Source organism: Pinus tabuliformis, chromosome 9, assembly GCF_031772625.1.
Source record: "Pinus tabuliformis cultivar Carrire ecotype Pingquan chromosome 9, CPIR1, whole genome shotgun sequence".
NCBI classification, from domain to species: domain Eukaryota; kingdom Viridiplantae; phylum Streptophyta; class Pinopsida; order Pinales; family Pinaceae; genus Pinus; species Pinus tabuliformis.
Window position 1 is genome coordinate 901,397,744 of NC_142307.1, and position 20,859 is coordinate 901,418,602.

Sequence of the window (20,859 nt, forward strand, 5' to 3'; positions counted from 1 at the left end):
ATAAGTTCTAGAACTTATATTGATAATTTTTAAGATGACTAGAAACACGATGAATAGGGTTGCACACTTGTTTAATGATTATCTCCATGTCACCAATTGATTTCAGTTTTTTTACTTTTAAGCCAATTTGTTTTATGAGTCCTTGCAGTAGGGTTTCATACTTAACAATGTTATTTGTACATTCAAATTATAATCTACATGCTAGCATATATTTATTACCAAGAGGGAATTTTAGTATGCATCCAACAACTACACCCTCATTAGTTTTAGAACTACCAAAATACAAAAATCATTATTTGCAAAAGTAGATTCTAGGTTAAGACAGTTGAATGAAGCAAATTTTATACAATGATTTTTTTATTATTTTACACCCAAATCTACAAATGATGAAGCATTGGAAGAAAAATTACAAAAAAATGAGTCAAATGAATTGTTTTCAAGAATAGAATTGTTAAACATTATAGGCTCATTATGGTTATTTAAATTAGTTACGGTATGTCTAATATGATTTTCACATTCAACTTTAATCTTATTTGATTGCATATTAAATGGAAACCACAAATTCGAGAAGTTAGTTGAAAATCCTCCATTTAGTTTCTTTGACCGGTCCCTACTCAAGAACAACCTATATGACTCAGGGATAACGACGATTTGTGATTTGATGCATTTTCAAATTTGAAACTAATCTAAATAATACTTCATTGACTTTCCTAAAACTTTGAGATTGAATTTGTGAAGTTGCACAATCTGCGTAGTAGACTTTTGGGGCACCAACTTCTATTTTTTGCAAACTGAATATGGAATCACATTTGAGGATTCCCCCAAATCAACTAGATAGTTATGAACATTCATGTTTGAAATTTCAAAGACCAACGGAAAATAGGGTGTATGAGAGCTTGATTTTTTAAGCCCTATATAAGCCCGAAGTTAACCCAAAACCCCTTATTAAGCCCTAGATATTGAGTGATTACATTTATATTGTTATAATGTTATGTAGGCTAGAATCCCTATGTTGGTGGAATTATATGTATTCTAACTCCAACATTTTAATTATCAAATCCAGGATTGTAAGACTTAGAGATGTAAGCAGATGAAATGCATGATTAGAGCCTATTATAACCTATGCTAACAACTAACACTAAAAAGACCTAATCACTAAGGATTATCACTCATCACTGGATTTTCATACTCTAATTCTTATCGGGTTATGAACCACAATCATTCATTAGCAACAAACAATGTTCATGTAGTTTTATTTATGTGGCTTATTAGGTCTTGAGACTTCAATGGTTCTAATCCTATAACGTTGCACACAAAAAATCATTAAACATGCTGTAGAAAAGTAAATTGCAGAAAAGTAAACACCGACAACGATAACCAAAATCATGCAAGGCAAGTAAAGAAGACACGACAATAAACTACAAGGAATGCATTAATAAAATATAAAAAATAAATGCTAAGCAGGCTTAGAGTCATAATGATATATTGTAGGTTCGTTTTAGCTGTAAGACTCTTTTACCAAGTGACTTCAAAGTTATTAATCAATTAAAGAATCATAAACTACAAACCACAAATTATTCAACATTCGAATGTAGAATCTGGTTCTGGTACCGAATTAAGTACTGAAAATCTGAAAATTATAACACTGGTTACTGGTATCAAATTAAGTACTTAAATTACAATGATGGTTATTGGTACCAAATTAAGTACCGAAATTGTGTAAATTAAAATTTTGGGCCCCAAAACATGTAAGAAACCAATTTAAAGTTTTTTTTACTCTTAATCTTGAGAAAATCAATTCAAATTTTATCATATTACATTCTACTTAACAGATTTGAAATACAAATCTAATGCAAAATTGAAAAGAAACATCAAAGAAAATCTGCAATCAATAAAAAAACTAAATATTACCCTACTCTATGAATAAAAAATAGCACGTTACCTGAGTCAAGGGGCCCTTCCCAACCTGGCAATGTGCCCAAAAACTAATTCAAATCAGCAAGATGCTCAAACTTCAATAATTAATCTTCATTGCAACAATTTCTCTTCTTATAAAAAATGTTCAATTACAAACTCATGATCTCACTTATCAGTCTTATGAGGCTCTATTTATACATAAAAACTAGTGAATAAGGATAAGATCCAATCCCCTAAACTCAGAAAATGAATTTACAACTTTAGAGGAAAATCTCAGAAATCTAATTTTTTTGTAATTTTATACAAATTGACATTAAAGAACCAACCATATCTTCTCGAACATGATGTATTTTGGGATATATTTATATGGAGCCTAATTTTCCATATTATAAACAAAAAAATCTCTTGGAATTTCCTGATTCAATTCCATGGCCTCGTAAATCATGCCTGAAGTTGGCTGTTTAGATACTTTTGCCAATCTAGGTTTTTCAGAAATTTTGTACAAATCTGCTTCAAGGAACTAGCTGGATATATATATATATATATATATATATATATATATATATATATATATATATATATATATATAAGTAAATTGATATGTTTTTCAAAAACTGATTTTTCAAATTCTATAGATTCGCCACCATATGCACGAAAATCGAGGCAGAACATGACAATTTCAAAACTCTTACCTATTTTTGGTTGTAGCTTAAATCATGTGTGAGCTGGGGATATTACAAGGCTTGTAATAGCATACTAAGTCTGTGTGGCACCTAATTTACCATGCTTTGAGAAATAAAAACATATTTTATAATTTTGACTTTTTTTTCCTCCATTCGTGCAAGTGCAGAATTAAGTACCAAACTGCTGAATTGATACAGAGAATTAAATTTTTGTACTGGAACATGCTCTTTGGACACATAACCACATTAGTAAGCCTTCATTGATAAAACCATATTAAAAATTCATTTAATCATTAAAAATACAAGAAATCATTAATAATTAACCACAAGGTAAAATGAATTCATTTAGTGAAAATTGGTAATATAATAGTTACAGAATATGTTGTAAGGGTATGGATATGGCTTGTAAATGGAAGGTTTGGATAGAAAATTCTATAACATATCTGGGGTCCAACATTCCCCCATGCCTAATATTTTTCATGCCCTCATGCAAACAAAATATGGACTAGGAAGGGATGGTGGATGATATAAGGTGATAATGAAGATAATGGCTAAATAAATATGGAATTGGAAACTTGTAGGACCATTACTTATTTTTGGGTTCTTTTCTCAGATAAGAAACAATGACTTCATCCTCTTATTGAGAGCATTCAGATGATTTTGCAAATGCTTTATGATGTACAAGGAGAAGACGCTATAGATGTTTCTTTGTATTCGTGTACCACAATACTTTTATTTTCATTCTCATGGTCTTACTAGAATATGCACAGATGGATTTGGAAATGGGGGGTTTAATGATGGTTTAATAAAGTTAAATATTGATGGAATAAGAAGTGGTTAATCATCAAGATTCCTTAAACTTTAATGGGTTAAAAGAGTCTTAACATCTTTTAACTCAAGTATACCATAGACTACAATGGAAGTTGTATGAAGTTGAAGACAAGGAAAAGTAAGGTTGAGAGTCTGAAATGATGAAGGCCGATTTGATATGCTAAAGAGAATGAACTGAAGATGATGAAAAAGTCCCAACAACCACTCCCCCATGCCTAAGGTTTTGCATATCCTCATGCAAACAAGGTGAGGTACTGAAGAAGTGAGGAGGGATGCTGAGATGACTCTAGTACAAAGGAACTTGAAAAAGAAAATGGAGCTAATGAGATGAATACTAAACAAAAATGAGTCATCTCAGATTTATTAAAATGATGTAAAACTAACACTAATCATAAAATGAATTCCAAATTCCAAATCGCTCTGTATATGATTTTGTCAATCCTTAATAGGCTTATGCTCAAGAAAAGAAATTTAAGAGGCTCTCCTTCTTTGTAGGTAGGAGGATTTTTTACAATAAAAAAAGTGATGAACTAATGAAAAATTAGTCATTACTAACCAAATCCCAAAGTCTTATAGTCATCCAAGTATTACAGATAAACTTTGCAGTTGAGTTTGATTAATTCTTAGTGATCATAGGTCCCACTTCTAAGATAATTAAATATTAGGTATAGTATGAAAAGCCAATGATAAAGGACTAAAGGTTACCTTAAGGCTATTCTTTAGCATCAAATTTATGGAGTTTGTTTACCCTTGACTTCATCCGCACATGCTTCCTTTTGATTGTAACATTATAGAGTAACCATCATATGTGTAGACAAAAGTTGTGGTTTGGTTGACACTTCTTTAGGTAGAATTCCCCATTGCCTCTAAGCATCCATAGCCCCGATGGGTTTTCCTAGTGGTATCATAGGTCAGTACTCACTTCCAGCAGGCGTCTATAGCCTTGACATGTTAGCCTCTTAAACCTATTTTACACTGAAGGCTCTAGTCCCATGTTTCCTACCATTCTAGATTTATATTATAGATATTGCTTTTTCAATTGGTAGATGGGGGAGAGGCTTCAGAAAGCCCCTTAGATGCATAGGATGATACTTTTCAGAGTGGCTTTGATTACCTACATAATGTATTGGATGCATAAGGTACTTATAGGTACTCAAAGGACATAGCATGAATGAGATATTTTTAATGTGAGATGGATGAGGCTACCAAAGAATAACCAAAAGACACCTAAAGTCCTACTAATCATAGTTTTCATGTATGCTTTCACTTTTAAATTAGTGTTCCACTATGAATAGAGACTTCAACAACTCTTCTGCAAGTCTTAATAAATATTTTTAGATATCATGCTTTGGTGTTTTGGTTATATTATTCACGTTTATTTTCTCATTGGTATCACTGTATGGATCTTTTAATTTTGTTTTAATCCCCTTATGCTTTGGTAACTGTTATCACTCAGATGCCTTCCCTAGAAGTTATCAAAGAAGGAATAGTCCGAGGTAACCACAAACCTAATCTTTTAGACTTGGGTTCTAGCCAACCTAAGTCCAGAGAAGGCTCTCTCTTTATAATTTAACTATGTTTTGGGTAGATTTCAGGCTAGTTATTAGTGCTCATGATTTTTTGTTTTGATTTGGTGGTGGAATTAAGAAAACAGATGGGTAGAGCAAATATTCAGGCCATTGGGCTATGGATTCAATTAAGAGTGGATTAACTGGATCTGATCAATCACTAAGGTAAGAGTTCACAGGGCAGGCTAGCACAACAAAATCAAATTTGTAGGTTCAAATGGATGAAGTAGTCCTAACCAGGGCAAAGGGTAATGAAGAATCCTTAACCGTGATTAAGATGAAGAAAGGAAGAATGATTAGTAGCAAAGGGCAATGAAGAATCCTTTACTATGGACCAAAGGGGGGGGGGGGGGGCGTAAACTATGGAAGTAAGAGGGAAATTAAGAATTCCCAGACCAAGATATTTTAGTAAAAAACATATAGAAAGTAAACAGTTAAAATAGAGAGAATTTAAGCTAATTCTGAGATATCATTCCTTGTTTACTTTACAAATTTTATAAGAGACACATGAATATTTATAACATGAGGAGAAAAAAATATTTAAACACGAAGAGATAATACTTATTTATTTCAACTATGCACAAGAATCCAGTGAAATGTCCTTAACTTTATTTCATATCCGGCAAAACTAGTCCAGTCTTGAGTACAATAGCTCCTTGGCTCAATATAAAATGTCTACCAAAATGTATTTTAATCCACCCTAATTACTTCAATTTGTGAAGTATTTATACAAAAAATATTACAAAAATATCTCATAACAATATGAGAATTATTCTAGGAAACGAAAATATCTTCAGCGTGAAGATAGAGACAGATGGAGAACTGTCTTCTTTTTGTCCCTTTTATTTTGACTGTGCTGGCTGTTGTAATTCAGGCTTGGCTCTTTCAGTTGCTTTGATAATTATGAACTGGATTCACTTTATATCTTCTACCTACTGATACTCTTTACCTGTTCTGCTTTGACTCTGTCTTACTTGTTTTACCTGGCAGCCATGTTTTACCATATAGATTTACTGCAGTAACTTCATAGTAAATCAATCAGATTTGTCCACCATTCACTGTCAGGTAATTTCATCCTTATCATCTTTCTGTATATTTCGTCAGCTTCTATATACTTAGAAAAATTTGGCCTGTTGGTAAACAAGTGTTTCACCTCATGTTTTATGAAAAATAGGTTTTCAAGACTATCATATAATACCTTTCTAGTGGGTAAAGATTTTACCCCTGAGGTACTAGCTTGGCTTTTGGCTAGCTTGTGAAGTCTTTCAATATAATCATCTTGGGTCATCAGCTTGTCATGTATTACCATGGGGCTGGGAAGTCCTTTTTCTCTCAAAACACCATACTTTGTCATAAATCTATCAATGTCTGCTTCGATACTCTGGCATTTTTTCTCAAGATTTATCATAAGGTTTCTCTTGGTGAGAACCTTCTTGATTTCTATAATTGTTCCAGTTCTGTCTTCTATCTCCAACTCATCAAGCTGATACATGTTTCTGCTGTTCAAAAATTCTATCAATTGGTTGGCTTCTTCAGGTTTATTTCCCAATTCTTCCATTGTCTTGTGGATTGCTTCTGTAGCCACTTTTATTAATTCAGTTTGTTAAAAAATAACTTTAATAGAAGGCCAAACATCATTGATGGAATCAATGATGTTGGACCAAAGAATTTCCTTCATGTCTCCAAGTGGTTGTTGTAGTGTGAAGTCCTTTTCAAGGACTTTTATTCTCTCTCCCATTCTTTGATTCTTTTGAGCTTCTTCCTTCTGTTGAATCTGTGAAAGTTTGCAATTAGTTTCCAAACTTGACACTTGTTCTCTAAGTTTTTTGAGCTTAGTAGCCTGGATGGTCATCTCCTCCATGGCCTTTACCAATTCAGTTGTCTTTTCTGTTGATGTCCCTGTGCTTATTGATGTACCTGTAACTCGCAGAGTAGTGACTGGTGGAACCGTTGGTGCTAATGAAGCAACTAATGTGGAGGGTATTGCTGTAGAAACTGTAGGAATTATAGTCTGAGGAGTGGTGGCCAACTCACTCTATTTAGATTGTATCAAATTATCCAGTTCTTTCTCTGTTTGTTTTAATTGTTCATTCAGCTTCAGGACTAAGTCCATAAGCTCTTCCTCTTTCTAAGTTTCCAACACTTCAGCTGTCTGAGGATGATGCAGGGGAGGAATCTTGAGCTGCTTTTTCAGTGCAGCTATGTCATCATTTTTCTTCTTAATAAGCTTTTCTACAGCTTTCACATCTTTGGGATCATGGCCCAGTTCTATGACTAAGTCCTCTAAGGACTTTATTCTGGTATCTTTGGCCTGTGAAGAGGCCTTCTCTAACTAGAATTGCGCTGACATATTATTCAACGAATTTTGGAGTTGGTGAGCTACAATTGCCTTGCTGGTCAAGGTGGAGTAAACCATTTCCCCAGTCTGCTTATGTAATTCTATTTGGTCAATAGGATGGATGTCCTTTGCCAATACTTCAAAGTCTGTTTTCAAATAATCTGCAATTGACTTGGGCTGCTGTGTAGTGGGCTTCATAAAAGTCATCTGCATTTTGCCCTCTTTCACATCAAAGGCTGACATTAGCCTTGTTTGATTAGTAGGAGCCATCTTTAGATAATGTGCATAACTTTGGGCCTTCAATATTTCATTCCTGGCCTTTATTTCTTTATATTTCTCTCTGATATCTTGGCTCTGGCTAGTAGGAGCCCTGAAGGAGGATACTTCCACGCTTTGTTGCCTTTCTAGCATTTGGGCCTGTGAGGTGAAAGGTTCTTGTGTACCCCCTGAAGGAGAGGCATGCCTGCTTTCTGCACCTGTAGTTCCTACTATTTCTTCAGCAAACCCTTGTTCTAAAAATGGATTCAACCTTTTCCTCTTGACATACATTTGGGAAACAGGTCTGATGGAAGGAGTGGCCTCCTCCCTGTCCCTTTTAGGATTCCTCTCGTCATTTAGAGGAGTCTGTAAAATGGGAGGATTGCTCATGATATGTTCTGGTTGAGCAAGTTCTTATGAAATCTTTGGCTGTTCTAATTCCTCTGGCTGCTATGATGGTCCTTCTTCTGCTGTTTGCCCACTGTGTCCCTGTGTTTCTTTTGAGATTGGGACTCTCCTGGCACCTATACAAATGAATCTTCATCAAGTCTTCTATCTAAATCAATCAATACATTATCAACAATAACCTCTGTGCTATCTCGGCCTACCAAAATGTTTTCCACCCACTCAAGTTGATTAACATACTATTCAATTTCAGGAATTTTGTGGTGGATGTAAGGAGATAATTTATTCTTTTGTATCCTATTGCAAATGAAGTCTAAAGGATCATATCTCCAGATAAAACTTTGTTTCAGTCTTAGTTTTTGGAGGATTTCCTCTGCTACCTTTCCTACTTCCCTACTATTACATATGAATGGGCCAAGCTGATCTTTAATCCTAAGTTGAGCTTTCTTCTTGGCCTTCACAAAGTGTACCTCATCCATATTTATCATTTTCATGTAGTACTCTAGAGAAAACAATCTCATAGGGAGGTATCTGGGTAGTTTGTATGGAGCCAACTCACATCCATAGATTCTGATTTTAGTGTGGTTTTGGTACAAGTACCAATCCCCCAGTCTATATTGTTTGGACAACTGAAGGACCCTCCTGATATCTGCACTGATTCTGGGTGGAGGGCATCCTAGTAACATAGTTGCCACTAGGTGTATAAAGAGGTCTATGAAATTAGTATAAGAATATTGAGAGTCATATAAGTGGATTAATGAAGTCCAAAAGACCACCGATCTAGGGTTGCCTTTGGTATCAATCTTTGGGAGTGGGATTGGAAATTTGTCAGCTTGAAAATACAGGAACAGATGATATAGAGCTAAAGAAAATTTAAGCACCCTTTCATTATCTAATCTCATAAATTGATCATGAATCTTATCAGCAATGAACTTAGCATAGTCAAACATGATGGCTGGGGGTTGTCCAGGAGAGTAGATGGACATAAAGGCTACAATGATTTCATCAACAAATTCACTTGTGGTTTGTCCTAACATACTGGATATCATTTCAATGATGTCTCAGCCAAGATTAGAGAATATAGTCCACATGTAAGGGGGATGGTCTTTTGGAGTGTATTGTTCCTCCCTAATGAAGTTCTGGAATAACCGAGCAAGTTTGATTGAGGAAAGTGTAGGGTATTTGTTTAGCAAATCTCCAACATAAAGAGGGGTCAGGTTTTGGCTTGGTTGTAACTGCAGCATTTGATTTATGGACACAACAGTGATGGTAAACAATACAGATTGGTCTGGGGTCATTACTGCCCTTTGGCTAGGATTATAATTCATATGGCAGTAGTGGATAATTTCTGGGAAGATGTGAACTCTGGGGAATTGGTATTTGGGTAAGCTTGATTCCCAAAGTCCTATGTAGTCTGCATGGTTCAGGTACTGGTCTCTATACTTGCAGTATAGTTTCAAAGGGGATTCTTGAACAGAGGTATCTTTAATCTTTAATCTTTATCTGCTAGTGGGAGATGGTCTAAATTTCTGCGAGGAGTAGAAATGGGCATGACATTCAATGCAATTGGGGCAGACATCCTTGGTTCTTGTGGATTCAAGGACGGGGGCGAAGGGTTTTCAGTGAAATTGGGGAAAACTGGTCTAATTCGGAGTATTCTAGAGTCACTGGGTAATTATTTCACTAAATTAATTAGTAATTTGAGGCAGTTTAGTCCAGGTTTGGGAATAAAATAGGGTTCTTTAGCGAATTTGGGTAAATACCTAGTTTTCGGCTTTGAACGGAGTAATGGTGACTATGCATTGTCTGCAGGAAATGCACGTGACTGAAAGGTGGTCTGGAGTTTCAACAGCTTTAGTAGGTTGGCAGTCAGACACGCTGGTGTTTGCATGGAGGTCTGAGTGTTATTTTTTCATGATAAAACAAAAAACAATAAGTTTTTTTAGTTTTGTTCTTAAAGTCAATGATTTTGGTGGGTACACGGGGAAAAGGACACTTGGAATTAACCGGGGGATGTGACATTTTTTCATTTAGTGGGAGGCGGTAAGCGGGATCGTATCGCACCGCTTTTGGGATAAAGTGGTTTTGGGAGGAGGCCGCCCGATGCATTCATTGGGCACCACGTAGCGGCGGGGTGAATAGTGAAACCACTCATATCGGACAGGTAAAGGTCGGCCTTCGGAGGCCACCTGATATGAGCGTCGACCGTTGGATCAACAGGGGTCAGATCACACGGTGATCGGGGCGATGATTTGACGTGAGGTTTAATGGAGGGGCCTGGCGGGGTTTTTAATACGGCCAGATTTAATTAATGAAGGATTATGAAGGTTTAATGACGTCGGGAATGATTTCATTGGTGGGGATAGATTATTAATTAATCATCGATTGATTTAATTAACCTCCTTTATTCGGCGGTGGGTCATGGTTATTAATTAGTCACTGATTGACTTAATTAACCCATTAATCAATTTATTAATAAGGTTTATGTTTCAAACCTTTGGGGCGGGATATTAACATATGGGTTTTTTTTAATAAAATATACGGGAAAGGGGTGTTTTTTGGGATTTAATATTTTAATAAAATTAAAAGTTAATATGGATGAAAGCGGGAAAATGAAGCGCGCTAAGTACAATGTGTTTGGAATTTATTTATTTTTTCACATAAAACATTATAACTTAGGATAAATGCGCATTTGTGGGTTTTTTGTGAAAAAAGGGGTTTGCCTGGGGGTGATTACTTTTCCTAGGCAAATGGTGCTTTTATGCTATGAAAAGGGATTTTTTAGAGGAAAATGGATGATTTTAAAGGGGTGAATTTTGATAAGGGGATTTTAGTACTTAGGACCTATAAGTTATTGGGCCGAGGGTCCGGTCCCTCCAGAAGTCAGAGAAATGTTCTGAGCCCCTTTTAACTTAAGGTTTTAGGTACTTTTGACTTTGCTTATGGGAAATTAGTAAAATTAAGGGTAAAATGAATGGGGAAATTAATCACTTGACTTTGTGTAAATGCTCAATTATCATCCATATTTTAGTAACTTTATGATGAAAGTAAATGATATGATTTTATCTAATCAATCATCATAATCCTACAACCATGCAACTACTTACCCATCTACTCATCCTACCATTTTTTCTACTCTTTATTAGGGTGCACTTAAGCTGGCAAACCCTTATGAAAACATTTTTCTTTTCTTTTACAATAGAAATCTATCTAAGTCTATCCTTATTACATCCAAGGGATTAGATTAAACTGTTGAGCTCCTTTAATTCACTCTACCTATCTTCTTATTTGCCAAGATTAAATAGTTTGGTCAAATTTTATTCTCTATCTATAAACATGAAATTGAAAGCATGAAATAGCCAAGTTTAAACTGTTTGACCATCCATGGATTGTGGCAAAGGTAACAAGTTGCACACAATCATTATTATGCATAAAAAGTAAATGGTAGTGGCATTTGGACTTGCACACTTTCATGGTATTTTTTCTTTTTTCTTGGGGTTCATTTTTCATCTTTTTTGACCTTTTTCATTCTTTTTGTCCTTTGATTTTTCTTTTTGGACATACCCTCTTTACATTTTTTAATTTTTTGATTTTTTGAATATGGAAAACATTTGCAGAAAGCAAATGTATGTACATATTACAGATTTGACCTCAGCTATTCAAAAATTATGACTCCTATTGGTATAGGAACATAACAATAACTATATTTTGAGCAACTGTTTCGTATTGATAATCATAAATCTATATGTATAAGAAGAATTAAATTCCAAAACATAAATGGCAACTATGAATAATTTGGAATTATCATTCAATTCAACTTTTATGAAAAGGAATGCTTATTCAATCATATTTATGAAATAACGGTCTTAAAACATATAAGTAGTGATAAAGCATGAAGACATCATTTTTAATAACTTAAGGCAAAAGGAAAGATGTCAGATCTTAGACTTTTGTGATCCATATTGATAATAAGTTTGTCTTTCAGATTAATCAGATTGTTGAGATTTGGTTGACGTTTCGAACCAACTAATGTGGTTCATCCTCAGGACAAAGGTGAAAAAATCAATCTTCACAAAGGTTTAAATAACAGAGAAGCATCCTTGCCTAGAATTAGCCATTATGAACTAGCCATTATAAACTAGTCGTTATGAGCTAGCTGTTAGGAAAAGGTTGTTAAGAATTAGTTAAGGAGATATAATATTAAATTATTTATTAATTGTTCAATTTCATTTTCAATGTTCTTATGTAATAAATTAGTGTTTATAATGATATAATATAATATAATTCTAAATTAATGGGATTAAATTTATTTATTAATTATTTATTTTCAATATCCATGTTAAAACTAAATTGTAGAAGTATTTATTTACTAGTTATAAATTTTTTATTAATAGAATAAAGAAAATTTGATGAAATCAAAGTGGTAAGCGGTTAGAATTATATTATTAATAATAAATTTAAAACTTATGTTTGATATAAAAATAAAACTCAAAAATAATTCTAATGTTATTATTATTAATTATTAAACTATCAAGGAACAAATAACATAAGGAAGCTTGAAAAGGACACAAAGAATTAAGAAAGAAGAATAGATAGAACAAATAAAGTAAAATAAAAGAGAAAGATTGATCACATGCTTCTCAATCTCAATTCCAGGGTTGATCATTTCCATCATAGGAAACTAAGAGAAGCCATTGAGATTAAGAAGCATGCGATCAATCTCAACGGGGATGATTGTTGGAAATTAAGCAGGAGCTGGATTCCTGCCCTCTACTCTTGATTGTTCTCGATTCTTTTTTCTAAGAGAAGCAAATTCTTTTGAATGCTCTTCTTTAATAGATTCTATTTATTTTTTATTAAGACCTTCTGTTTCTGTAAGAATTGTGTTATGTTTTTAAGATAATAGAACCATCTATTTTTGGTATTTTTTAGGTAATACCACTTCTTCTTTTTCTCAATTGAGTTTTCAAATATGTTACTTGTTATTTTTCTTTCTTTTGTTGAATAGAAAGTTTCTTCCCTAACCATTTATTTGCATTGATAAAGGCTCTTAGTGAATTAGTTGTCTGTTCAATGAAATCCTCATCTTATTATTGGTAAGAATTCCACAAGACCATAGGTTCCTAAGGGGTTTATTCAAGTTGTTCACCTTTTATTTTCTACCCCTTGTGTTAGTAATGGTTTTATTTGGAATATAAAAAATATAACTATTTAGAGAAAGTTTAGTATCTTCAACTGGCTCCAAACTATCAAGATCTATTGTTACAGTGGGAAATCATCTAGGAAGAAAACTAATTGGGGTAGTGTCTATTATAGTAGTCAAGGTTAAATGTGATGAAACTATGGGTCCAGTGATTTGAGGAGGATTACTTATAGTAATTGTTTTAACATTTTTGGAATTAATGTCTATACTTTCATCCTTATGAACATCGGTAGATATATTTTCCTTATCCGTATCTTGTGTTTTTTTATTAACATCTCTGAGTCTTTTTGTTCCTCTTGTTGATATTGTTAATGTTGTTCCTATTTTTCTTCCTATTCTCATTCTCATTCCTATTGTTCTTATTCCAAGGAAGATGTACCATGTGTAATCTCTAATCCTCCTTGACTAGTAATAAATCTCAATGTGAAAGAACTAACATAGTCTCTTTGATTTTCACTTTTCTCTTTTGAAAATGCATTTGTTCCATTAAAGTCTGAAAGTGATAAATTGAGAAACATATGAATGATATTTGATTTCCTCAAATAATTTGTTAATATGTTCATAACTTAGTGCCCCTTCAAAAACCTTATCAAAATATAATTCTGATGATGTAAGGTTTAGTTTTGATTGTAGCACAATGCTTTTTCACTATTCCCTTTGGATCACGCCTTTTGTTTTTATTATAGCTAGCTATATTACTTTAAGCTACCATGCCTCCCTCATGGCATGTTGAGTTTTAACAAAGCGTAAATTCCTACCAGCAGAGGGAAAATTAACTAGATCTTGTTTTTATTTTTTGCTAAGGTGGAAACAATTTGAATAAGCATAATTTGATAAGTAATTTCTCTAGGAACTAGCCTATTTGGTTCAAATTTAGGAATTAGATGAGCTTATTCCTTACATACATAAACCATAATATATGAAAATCTTCATCAATATATTGTTGGACATGTGTTGTCCTTGATGTCAAAGGAAGTACAATGCGTACATGATTTATCATGTGTAAAGATGTGACCACAGTGTTCCATGAAGAGCCTGAGTTATTAGTGTAAAAAATGTGAGGGTTCAAGACGAGAAGTGGATTTGGGGTAATCCAAGAAATAAAATTGTGTAGGTTCATGGGAAAACCCCAAAATTCCTTCGATCCATTTGCAAACCCAAAATTTCATATTTTGTGCACATATTATGAAGGGCTCATAAACATATCCAGTTGGGTCAAGTGATCAACTATTGGAAAAGTCGAAAGATACACAGTAGTGAAATCCCACCCAACATTAGGTGACACACATGTTCCACGTCCGATCACGGTTGATCTAGTTGAGGCCTGAGATTGACTTGTTCATCTTAATCGTGCCCCTCCCTTGTGTCAAGGGTTAATGGAAAGGGGAGAGACCAACATTAGGTGACACACATGTTCCACGTCCAATCACGGTTGATCTAGTTGAGGCTTGAGATTGACTTGTTCATCTTAATCGTGCCCCTCCCTTGTGTCAAGGGTTAATGGAAAGAGGAGAGAGTGATGGTGTTTTGTTTGGAAATATTAGTCATTATTGTCAAGTTGATCAATGGATATGGTGGACCACGAACCCCCTCCCCAAAGGACAATGCCAATAAAGGGTGGGGGGAGGGGGATGTGATACAAGTTGTTTTGTGAATAGTGGTTTTCGTGTGGATGTTGGCAAAGAAAATGACCTGGGTGATAGCACAATGAGATGCCAACAAAATTGACAATTAGTATACTAACCTAGTGGTAAGCCACTGGTCACAAATCTTAGTCATACGGTGCTTGATCTAGGCACCAAGGTGCTTATCAGACAATTGGGTGAGAATTCATCCACACATAACACAATGATGAGTGGCGAGCAGTGGCCGATACACATGACAGAGGAAGGTGACAGTCCAGTCAACATTGACACGGTAGGTGAATTAGTAAGATGATGTGGAAACATGCGAGGTGACACGTGGTAGATGGAAATGGAATTTTTGGTCAACCAAATGAATGGTAGGAAAGTGACACGTGGTAGAGTTATAGCACCATTTACCACCCTTGGTATTTTTGATGCTTGGTTTATGGCCTAGGGCAACCCCTCCTTCCAGACTTGGTCCAAATATATAAAAAACAGTGTTTTGTTCCCTGTACGCTACTTTGACCTGAGATAAAAGCATGTACATGTAGGTCAGTTAATACCAAACCCGCGTATATGTGTTAAAACACTTAAAAAAATTAAATTTCCTTAATTATGGGCAAAGTTCACAAGTTTTACTTGTTGATTACCTCTTATTGCCCATGGCCCAACTGTTTCCCAACTAAAAAACTAATTGGGAGAAGTATAAATAGACTTCTATGGGAAGGCCTTAAGGAGGAGAAGAGATAGATTTATTATACTGAGATTATCCCTGACTGAGTTTGATGAATCCCTATGCCTCATGCACTTCCCCAAGCTTCAGGAAACCCTTGTTTCCTTGATTATAGATATTCTCCCTCTTGCTTGAGATATCATGGTGTTGGTTATGGAAGAAGATTGTTGAAGGCTGGGATAGGATGAAACCGAGGATGGTTCCGCTTGGATTCGGAAGAAGAAGACTCAGGTGAATTCTATCCATGTTATTTATAGGTTACTGCAATAAAATAAATGTTGTCTTGTTTTCGAAATTAACTATGTTTATGCATCAAATTATGTTGTAATTCATATATGAATGTTGTTTTGATGTATGACCAATCATGTATTTATATGATATAAAGTCAAATTTCGTGAATATGCTTTACTTCTATACTGCTATGTATGTTCAAATTGAATGATTTTCAGGTTTGAAGAACATCGAGAGTTGTAAAGGGTCTAAACCCTACAGGACCTACTCAAATGAAGGAAATCAAGGTACGATCACTCTTACATAGTTTGATATAAGCATTTTTCCTGAGTTGTATGAGTGTTTCTTGTTGTAGTTTGCTTCTACTCTATTGGGGTTCTAACCCAAAGCCCTAGGGTACTTATTCCCGAAATATAATTGACGACTCCACTGGGGATAACAATCTTGTTATTCCTAGTTTGGGTTGTTTAGTGTCAATCAGGGCTTAGTCTTTGGTTTTCTTGCTGTTACAGTCTTATTTGGTATCCTAGAGTCTCAGACCTTCAGTTTGATCTTTTTGATCTGGATTTGCTTTTTATTTTTCTTGCAAAGATTTGTATACACCCTTTACTCTGTTTATAGTAGTGTACACACGCTTGTTTCTGTGAAGTGAACCCGCATATACTGGAGTTACTTGTATCAGAAGCGAGTGTACATGCCTCTGTGTTTGAACACAGTCACGTATACCAATTTTTGCATTGTTTTTCAAATCTCTTTGCCCAGATAGATTTTTTGCTTGGTCTTTTTAGTCTCTGTGTGGTCAATTTCTATTTGAAGAATTTAATTATTCTGCAAGCTTACTGTTTCGAAGTCTCTTCCTCATTGAAAATATTTGGCCTAGGTTTTCTTTTTGAGTGAGTTTTTGGTGGGCTCTAGTATTGCAGCAATGATGCTGCACTCATGGGACTCCCTTCTTTACTTTTATCAACCCGGTAGTTCGTAACAAACTTGGAAGCGACGGTGCTGTATGCACAAGTACTAGCTCTTGCCGTAGGCTGTCACTTGATCAGCTGGCACAAGTCCGCTAGGATCTTAAGCCAACTTCTATGAGCTTTTAGAAGAATATTTTAATTGTGATGAATGAAAGATAACTCAAAGGAGTCTAATCTACTTGCAGACAGAAGCTGAAAGCTGAAAGGAAATGCAAACCCTAGCTTTACCGACTAACCCTAATGGTGCAAGAAAAGAGATGAAAGCCGCTGAAATGGATGCTATTGACTCTTGGAAAGGTGGAATGCATGTGACTAAGCTACTTCTGAAGTGGAATCTGAAAAAAACATCTTTTTGTATTTTTGAATAAGTTGGCAGAATTATTATGCATGTGCTTTAACTATTTTTGGCTGTGCAGAGGTTGATTGGCGATTGGAAATGGAGTGGGTGCTTGCAGGTGGTTGGGAAGGTGAGAAGAGGGCCTAAGGGATCCCTATCACCCTTCCAGAGAGTTTCACAGTGATCAGATCTCGAAAAACCGCTCATGTGAACTTCTACAAGAAGTCTGCAGGGGTTCTACAGGATGTTCTACAAGAAGATCCGAAAGAGGGTTTTGGAGGGTTGATGGTGGAAAAATGGTGGGAAAGTGGAAATGAAGGATAGATAAGGATGTTAAGGGGTCTAGGACTTGCTAAGGAGTGATTAAGGTGACTGGATTTGTTCAAGAATGGAGGGGGTAATGTTGCACAAAGATGTAGAAATTAGGGCAAATTGGAAAAGTGTGGTGAATGAAGGGAAGGAATCTGGAATTAGGGGTTGGAGTAGGTTGTATAATGAAGGAAGGATAGCGAGGGATGTATTACAAGTTTTTTGAACACTATTTTCCGAAACTGATTGAACAAAGACAAGAAAGACCAGAGGTCTATCTATTCTGACCTAATCTGACCTAAAAACTAGAAACATGATGAACAACAAGTTATGAACAGGAAATCATGCGAGATAGCTATGGAAACCTAAGCAAGAATAGATCTAAATATGCAAGCACAACTGGTATCAACTTTCCTAACTAAAAATATAACACTAGCAATTGCATGGAGCAGCAAAACAATGTTTTTGTGGTAACAAGTATGCCTTGGTCTCAGCTCATGGTCCCAAGGAGGGAGAGATGAGATCAAGGATTGCTTGGTAGCCTTTTTGCAGATTTTTTCTGTTATCAAACTTTCAAATCAACCTGAAGCATGAAAAGCTATTTTAATCATAAAAAACAACCTAAGTAACGAAGCAAGATCTTAACCTAGATAACAAAAATTATTCTATGAATGCAACAAAGACACATAAAAGTACACAAAGGAGGTGCTGGCACTTGGGTTGGGCCCAACCCCAAGAGCTACAGCCTCCTAAGAAAGATTAGAGCTGGTGCAAAGCTGGATTCATCTTTATTGACCAAAAAATAATAGTTACATCCCAAAAACTGTCTACAAGAAAAAGCTCGAAATTGTCCTGATACAGGGCTGCACTAGAGTGCGAAAATAGACTAAAAAATGACTAAAATATAACTAAAATATAACTAACATCTACCTCACCCAACTGAGGCCCTTCGCTTTCTTATTTATACAAATTGAGGACCCCAACAGTCCTCCTAAACTTTAGGAACTTGGCTGCCAAAACTTGTAGTTAACAACAACTTTACTAGGTCTGCTCGGTTGCCCTTGTGATCATCGATGTGGTGGCCCTTGAACTCCGAGCTGCTGGTGGAGAATTTGAGGTAAGGGCTCATAAATGAAGGGGACACCTTCCTACAAATCCTCTCGTTCTTCCACGAATTTGGCTGCCAAGTGCTCATTAAACCTTTGATTTTGTCTCAAAATTGACCAAAAATCTTCATAAAGCACACATTAGACTTTTTGGCATAATGACTAACCAAATTCACTCTATTAGCATAAATATAATAAAAACATGCAATAAACAAATGAGAATGGTTGATTAAGTCAAATTAGGAGGTAAAATGAGCCCATATAATTACCCATTTCTGAGGCTCATCAGTTTGTAATTGGTGTTTTGGCACACAAGACTTTGTTCAGAAGTCCTTGATTGTTCTGGTCCTCCAGAACAGGAGATTGTTTATAGTTTCAATGTCAAGCTTATTTTTTGCATCTACTTGCTTTTGCTTCCTTCATTTTTTGGCCTTATAGCTTTTCTTGCTTTTTGAAAGTCCTTTTGACGAATTTGAAAGTATTTCTTTCCTGGATTTTTGGTCAGTTTGTCAAGCTCTTTGTTGCTATTTGGATCGTTTAGTACAAGTTGAAGCCTTTTTTCTTAAGTTTTCATTCTTTTCAAGTTTGTGAATTGCAAAGACTCCTTGTGCTCTCTTTTCGATCTTTGAGTTTTAGTAGCATTTTGGGTGATTTCAAAAAGTTGTCTTGGTTGTTTCTTGAAAGAGAAAAGATCTCAAAAAACTTTGTTTTCGTTTTCTTTTACCAAGTTTGATTTTGGTTTCTTTTGGTTTTTGAAAGTGAATTGCGATATTTTACAATTTTTCCTTCTTGTTTGGAGAGAATTTTGTGTTTAAAATTTGTATCCTCTTCAATACTTAAGTTGGCTCATTGATAGTTATAAACAATTGCTTTCACTTTTTAGAGTAATTTAGGATATTACATCTCTATTATATCTTGCATTAGGGTAGTTTGCATTGTTAAAGCATTCGTAGTCTTTTAGTTTTTGGGTGTGTGAAGTGTGTTTCAAGAAAAGAAAAGAAAAATTATTTTTCTTTATAGAAGTTTCGTAGAACCCATGTAGAAATCTCTTTTCATCAAAGAAAAGATGATTGCATTCATGTAGTTAGTTTTTCATTGATTTCTTTTGCGTCATACAAACACCATTGGTTTCACTTCCATCAATACCCTTGAATTAAAGAACAGCCATTAAAATCAAGCGATTAATTAAAATAAAATAGAACTTTTGTATTGTCATTAGAATACACCAAAAATTTTAGGTTTATTAGGGCGTTGGATTAGGAAAGAAGAGAGTTAACTCTCCAAGGCCGCTCTAAATTACAAAATGTAGAAGTTTGATTAATGAGCGAAATCCAATAGCATTAGGAAGACGGGAAAGCTCCGTAACTGGGAGTAAAGCACGAGGGTGAGTGAAGATAAGGAAAAGCGATACCCCCTTTCTTACTTGCCGGATCCTACCTCACGATTGTTCCGCCCAGCTTCTGATACGAGTTGGTGACCATAGTTGCCTATCCTAGGGACCACACAGGTGGCTATGGAGGGGAATCTTGTGGCACCTGAGGTTGAAATTATATCACGTTCAGCAGTGCTTCTGGAGGGCACCCTTGCGAAGCTTGGGGGCTTGCACCGGCAAAGGCTGTTGTCTAGAGGTTAGCGTAACTACCTCTGATACCGTCGCTAGTAGGCCTGGGGCGTAATTACCCCAATCTATTTTCGGAAGGCCCTTGTTATTAACTTTCTTGTATTTTGGTGTTCATTCCTAATCACCCGGAGCAAAAATACTCAAGAGTTGTTTGGTTGTTGAAATCTTTAGGGACTTTGTAGTGAGTGTTCTTTGCTCCTAGTCAGCCTAGGTTTATATTTTTTTGAGTCTTTAAGTAGATCTTTTAAATAATTCAAAGTGGCTGACCGACCATCCTGACGGTCTAGGAGACTTCGTGGGCTATCACCTACGAGTCCTGAGCCTTCTCCTAGAAGGTGTAGGAGCGATTCTGCTAGTGGTTTTCAACCAATGGTAGCAGGTGCATCAGAGATTGATCCTCCACTTGGGGGCATTAGTTCCCAAGATAGACCTGGCACCAGTACAGAGTTAGAGAGGAACACACCAGTTCTTACTCGAGTACTCTTTCAGTCGGAAGATAATATCGAAGTTTAAGAGCTTTCAGAGTCGGTTGCGGCTTCGAATTCTCCTCTTCCTCCTGACCATGTAGACGTTCTATTGTACGTCGGAACTTCGACTCATATGCCTTTGAGTCCAGGTTTACATACATCTATTCCTTTGATGACCATTGCTGGAAGCATGGCATCTATAAAGAGTGTTGCAAGCATGCAGACTCCCATATCTTTACAAGGGGGAGGAACTATT